Here is a 6,555-nt window from a genome sequence, read left to right as displayed (position 1 = left end):
TAACCTTTATTTATTTATTTTGTGCTATATGTTTATATGCCCTGCTTGTTAATGAAGCTCTAGAATCTTCCAACATGATGCACCTAATGGACAAAGTGATTCCTGGGAGCAGTAAGTCCTTCAAACACAATCATGGAAGATTGGGTGTCTAATGCTTCTATCACCCTCTGAAAATTCCAGATCATATTTGAGTGGGTAGAAGCTTAATTTCACATCCAATTCAAAGGGGGGTAGAGACCTCATCTCACGTTTGTGTGACTGGGGATTAACATTAACCCCCTTATCACCATTTCTAACCACAAGACAGAATTATCTTCTTATGTTTCGATAAACTTTCTTTATTTCAAACTATTGTTTTACTTCAAAGAGATGAGGCCAGTTAATTCTACAACATTCAGGGTACATCACCTCTCGTTTCCTCCACAAAAGGCCAATAATTAAACAAATGGAGACACAAGAAGGGAAAGCAGATGCTGGCAGAATTAGGAAGCTGAGAAAGATGTGCAGGAGGCTTGACAAGAATGGTTATTGGCAACTGCTGGCGATGTCAGAGAGCACGAGGGAGACGTTGACAACGGTTGGTTTACCCGTATTCTTGTCTACGGTCTTCTGAGACGTCTGGAGGGGCAACATCTCATGCCCCACCACGCAAGTGTAAGTAGTTCCAGAATTCCACTCTTCTGCGTTGACGTTCAGCATGCTATAGGCATAATACCGCTTGGGTGCCTTGGACTCCTGGATGGCTGTGCTGGTGAAGTATTTGGAAGCATCCACAGGCTCATCATTCCGCAGCCATTTGAGAAAGAACTCAGGAGGGGAGAAATCTTTCATCAAACAAGTGACGGTGGCTGTTTCCTGCAGAGCCAGCTGATCCGAAGGAGGAGGAAGGATATAGATATGTGGAGCAGAGGGGTTGCCATCTGGAAGGTTAAAGGAGGGGGGGATGAAGAGAATATCAAATGCATGGTTTTAAAAGTACATTGCTAACCATCTTGTTTCCTTCCTTCCTTAACCATGACCTCATTTGTATGGTTTGAGAGAGTTAGATGAAGACTTAAGATGAATGGTAGAAGTCTTCTAGCAGGTGACCTGGACATTGACCAAAGATGACCAGATGCAATGGCTTTCTAAATCTGGATTTTTATTAAAGACTGTTATGACATGGTCCACTGCTCTGTGTGTGAATGTACGTAAAAAGAGTGGAAGCGCAAAAGAGAGACAAAGAGACTATGGTTCACGTTCCCACTAAGCCAATGCAGACACATCATCTCTTCATTGCTGAGGTGGGCATAGAATGGGGGCTTCATCTACTCTAAGAGCAGTCTTGGATCATTTATGACCCAATAAGACACATGGACAACACCAAGGATTTTTGATAGCCTACTAGGGGCTAAATTGTTGTTCTGTTTTGGCTGCCTGTCTGAAAAAGGCACATGAAATGCCACACAATACGTGGCTGGTAGATTGTCTTTGCCTTCGTGGGCACAGCTTGTCCCTAAACAGAAATCCACAAATACAGTTTCTATGCTACAAATTAGTGTGCCCTGAAATTTGCAAACAGAAACCCACATTTGAATTTCTTAAAGTTCACACTGGTTAGCCTCAGTCAGACCATTGTAACTCAGTTTGGTCTACCTCATTAGACCTCCAGTGCATTAAAAGGAACTATTAAATTAATAAGTATGAGCAAAAGTAGTTCTAACTGAAATTAAAGCAATTGAAATGGAGCCATCTTTAGTTGTGCCAAAGGCTTAGACTCAGGTATCAAATCAGCCATTCCCAAAATACTACTCTCCTGATATCTTGGACTATGAAACATATCTTTCCTAGTTAGCATTACCAATAGTCAAAGCTGATAGAAATTTTAGTCCAGAATCGCTGGAGGCCACCAGGTTGGGAAAAATCTATACTTAATGATTGTTAGGGCAGAAGAAAACTATTCTGAGCCTTCTGAAGTCTGGTAAAGCCAAAGTCCTAATAAAGTGACATTGAGCGTTGTTAGCCATTTTTCTAAGATGATGTAAAATAGACACCTACCTTGAGGCTTGCGTAGGGATCTGATTTCCATTGAGGGAAATAAAGCTGGGTGAATAATTTTGCATTTGAAAGTTTCCCCTTTGTTCCACTCATCTGCACACACCGTAGCTACTGCATCCTTGAATAACAGCCCACTGCTTTCTTGCTCTTGGGAAGGTTTAAGGATAGTCTCTAGGGGTGTGTCATCATCTGCTCGTGTCCAGGTGACTATCAGCTCATTAAGATCTTGCTCTTCAGGTATGTTCGAAATTCTGCAGGTCAGATTGGCCATCTTGGTTTGGAAAATATCAGCAAAGGAAGGCTGGATGGTCTCAACCTTGACAGGGACAAGGAGATCTAAAAAAGAAGAAGAGCATTCAGTTCCACAGCAGACCAACTTCTATTGACACCTCAAAACCTGTTTTTTCTTAATCCCCAACATATATCTGATTCAATCAATCAATCAATCAGTTTATTACAGTCATAGACCAGCAGTCAGAGAATAGAATATTAAGTGGGTAAAAAACAAAACTGATAATTAAATCAGATAAAAACTAAAAACAAATAAAGACATTCAGTTAAAACAACTGTAAGAGGGTCAGAACTAAAAGACTCGCATTAAAACAGACAATTAAAACAGTTCTATTTTTAAGGCCAACTAAAATTGAGAATTTCTCCATCCTTTGTGTGCACCATATAGATTGGAAAAGGTCTTGTAGATGGGAGTCCTTGCCAGCTGCTGCACAAGTGTGTTTCCTTAGTGATCCACTGATCTGTCAGATCTAGAGTTTCTACACTGTGCTTTGTAAAACCCCAAATACACAAAGTCTTCATTAGGGGAAATATTTAAAAACAAAAAATACAAGGAGATTTAGTTTGTTTTTTGTCTATAAAAATAATGTCAGCATTGGCTCAGTAGAAAAGAATGGGGGCAATGACTACCATAATATCTCATGTAACACTAAAACCAATGTTGGACCTACCCCAGCAGTATCCTAGAATATGCTGAAGGATACTGTTTCTGCAGTATGTGTCTTCACTTCAGACCTTGCCCTAGAATCTGTTTAGGTAAGATAACTCAGTATTCTAGAGCAAGTCCACCTCTGGTTCAGCCTGTAGGCATGTATAGATTCTGATGAAATCCTAGATGAGTTTTAGTGAATAAACTAGAATCTCTGCCCTGTTACTCAGCAAATATTCCCAGAATGCAATCAAATATATTGAGTGCTTCTTCCTGAGGACAAGATTAGATCTGTCCCTGTTGCGTTGGAACGGCAAACAAGTTTCCTGATGGAATTTTCAACTTACTGCCACAAATAAGGGGTTCACAAATGGGGAACATAGCCATTGTAGGTAGTAGCCATTGTCAATGATAACAAAAGCAACCATAACATTGATTGATTGATTGATTGATTGATTGCTATATGTGTATATGCCCTGCTTGTTAATGAAGCTCTAGATTGTTCCATCATGATGCACCTAATGGACCAAGTGATTCCTGGGAGCAGTAAGTCCTGCAAGCACAATCATGGAAGATTGGGTGTCTATTGCTTCTATCACCCTCTGAAAATTCCAGATCATATTTGAGAAGATGCTGTGGGTGGAAGCTTAATTTCCCATCCAATTCAAAGGGGGGTAGAGACCTCATCTCACGTTTGTGTGACTGGGGGTTAACATTAACCCCCTTATCACCATTTCTAACCACAAGACAGAATTATCTTCTTATGTTTTGATAAACTTTCTTCATTTCAAACTATTGTTTTACTTCAAAGAGATGAGGCCAGTTAATTCTACAATGTTAAGGGTACAACACCCCTCTTTGCCTCCACAAAAGGCCAATAATTAAACAAATGGAGACACAAGAAGGGAAAGTAGGTGCTGGCAGAATTAGGAAGCTGAGAAAGATGTGCAGGAGGCTTGACAAGAATGGCTATTGGCAAGTGCTGGCGATGTCGGAGAGCAAGAGGGAGACGTTGACAATGGTTGGTTTACCCATATTCTTGTCTATGGTCTTCTGAGATGTCTGGAGGGGCAACATCTCATGCCCCACCACGCAAGTGTAAGTAGTTCCAGAATTCCACTCTTCTGCGTTGACGTTCAGCATGCTATAGGCATAATACCGCTTGGGTGCCTTGGACTCCTGGGTGGCTGTGCTGGTGAAGTATTTGGAAGCATCCACGGGCTCATCATTCCGCAGCCATTTGACAAAGAACTCAGGAGGGGAGAAATCTTTCATCAAACAAGTGACAGTGGCTGTTTTCTGCAGAGCCAGTTGATCTGAAGGAGGAGGAAGGATGTAGATATGTGGAGCAGAGGGGTTGCCATCTGGAAGGTTAAAGGAGGGGGGGGATGAAGAGAATATCAAATGCATGGTTTTAAAAGTATCTTGTTGCCTTCCTTTCTTAAGCATGACCTCATTTGTATGGTTTGAGAGAGTTAGATGAAGACTTAAGATGAATGGTAGAAGTCTTCAAGCAGGTGACCTGGACATTGAGCAAAGATGACCAGATGCAATGGCTTTCTAAATCTGGATTTTTATTAAAGACTGTTATGACATGGTCCACTGCTCTGTGTGTGCATGTATGTAAAAAGAGTGGAAGCGCATAAGAGAGACAGAGAGACTATGGTTCACGTTCCCACTAAGCCAATGCAGACACATCATCTCTTCATTGCTGAGGTGGGCTTAGAATGGGAGCTTCATCTACTCTAAGAGCAGTCTTGTATCATTTATGACCCATTAAGCCACATGGACAATACCAAGGATTTTTGATAGCCTACTAGGAGCTAAATTGTTGTTCTGTTTTGCTTGTCTGTCTGAAAAAGGCACATGAAATGCCACACAATACATGGCTGGTGGGTTGTCTTTGTCTTCGTGGGCACAGCTTGTCCCTAAACAGAAGTCCATAAATACAGTTTCTATGCTACAGATTAGTGTGACCTAAAATTTGCGAACAGAAACTAAGTGGTGAAATATTTTTGCTTTGGAAGTTGGAAACCCACATTTGAATTTCTTAAAGTTCACACTGGTTGGCTCAGTCAGAGCATTGTAACTCAGTTTGGTCTACCTCATTAGACATCCAGTGCATTAAAAGGAACTATTAAAATAATAAGTGTGATAAAAAAGTACTAACTGGAATTTAATCAATTGAAATGGAGACATCTTTAGGTCTGCCAAAGGCTTAGACTCAGGTATCAAATCAGCCATTACCAACTGCTAGTCTCCTGATATTTTGGACTATGAAAGATAGCTGCCATAGTTTGCATGACCAATAGTCCAAGGTGATAGAAATTATATTTTTATTTTTTAACAATTCTTCAGTTTATTCATATGCTGACAAACATATAAGCCATACAAACAAATACCAAATAAAGATAACAAAAGAGAAAAAGAGAAAAAAAGGAAAGAAAAGAAAAGATTGCTAAAAATAAATATATATCTAAAAGACTGGTGATATATGTAACCAAATCCTCATTTCCATTAGAGATTTTAGTCCAGAATAGCTGGAGGCCACCAGGTTGGGAAAAATCTATACTTAATTATTGTTAGCGCAGAGCAAAACTATTATGAGCCTTCTGGAGTCTGGTAAAGCCAAAGTCCTTTAAAAAAGTGACATTGAGGGTTGTTAGCCAATTTTGTAGGATGATGTAAAATAGACACCTACCTTGAGGCTTGCTCAGGGATCTGACTTCCATTGAGGGAAATAAAGCTGGGTGAATAATATTGCATTTGAAAGTTTCCCCTTTGTTCCACTCATCTGCATTCACTGTAGCTACTGCATCCTTGAATAGCAGCCCACTGCTTTCTTGTTCTTGGGACGGTTTAAGGATAGTTTCTAGGGGTGTGCCATCAACTGCTCGTGTCCAGGTGACTTTCAGCTCCTTCAGATCTTGGTCCTCAGGTATGTTCGAAATTCTGCAGGTCAGAATGGCTGTTTTGGTTTGGAAAATATCAGCAAAGGAAGGCTGGATGGTCTCAACCTTGACAGGGACAGGAGGATCTTAAAAGAAGTAAGAAGAACATTCAATTCCACAGCAGACCAACTTCTATTGGCACCTCAAAACCTGTTTGCCCTTAATCCCCAACATATATCTGATTCAAAATCCAAAGTACACAAGAGTTCTATTTTTATGGCCAACTAAAATTGAGAATTTCTCCATCCTTTGTGTGCACCATATAAATTGGAGAAGGTCTTGTAGATGGGAGTCCTTGCCAGCTGCTGCACAAGTCTGTTTCCTTAGTGATCCACTGATCTGCCAGATCTAGAGTTTCTACACTGTGCTTTGTAAAACCCCAAATACACAAAGCCTTCATTAGGGGAAATATTAAAAACAAAATACAAGGAGACTTTGTTTGTTTTTTGTCTATAAAAATAATGTCAGCATTGGCTCAGTAGAAAAAAATGGCGGCAACGACTACCATAATATCTCATGTAACACTAAAACCAAGGTTGGATCTACTCCAGCAGTATCCTAGAATATGCTGAAGGATACTGTTTCTGCAGTATGTGTCATCAGATCTTGCCCTAGAATCTGTTTAGG

General features: G+C 40.3%; 1 gene segment (V, D, J or C); it reads right to left on the bottom strand.

Annotated features, from left to right (window-relative positions):
- Positions 1-309: 309 nt before the first annotated feature.
- LOC308572088 (Ig mu chain C region-like) overlaps positions 310-6,555 on the bottom strand; it is an 81,404-nt gene continuing 75,158 nt past the window's right edge. The window contains exons 4-7 of the C gene segment in view: positions 5,679-6,014; positions 4,009-4,341; positions 2,038-2,373; positions 310-920 (exon numbers count right to left, since the gene is read on the bottom strand).

This window comes from Podarcis bocagei (assembly GCF_964188305.1).
Source record: "Podarcis bocagei genome assembly, chromosome: 13".
Classification (NCBI taxonomy): domain Eukaryota; kingdom Metazoa; phylum Chordata; class Lepidosauria; order Squamata; family Lacertidae; genus Podarcis; species Podarcis bocagei.
The sequence above is the reverse complement of the archived record's forward strand: the minus strand, read 5'-3'. Positions and strand labels throughout refer to the sequence as shown.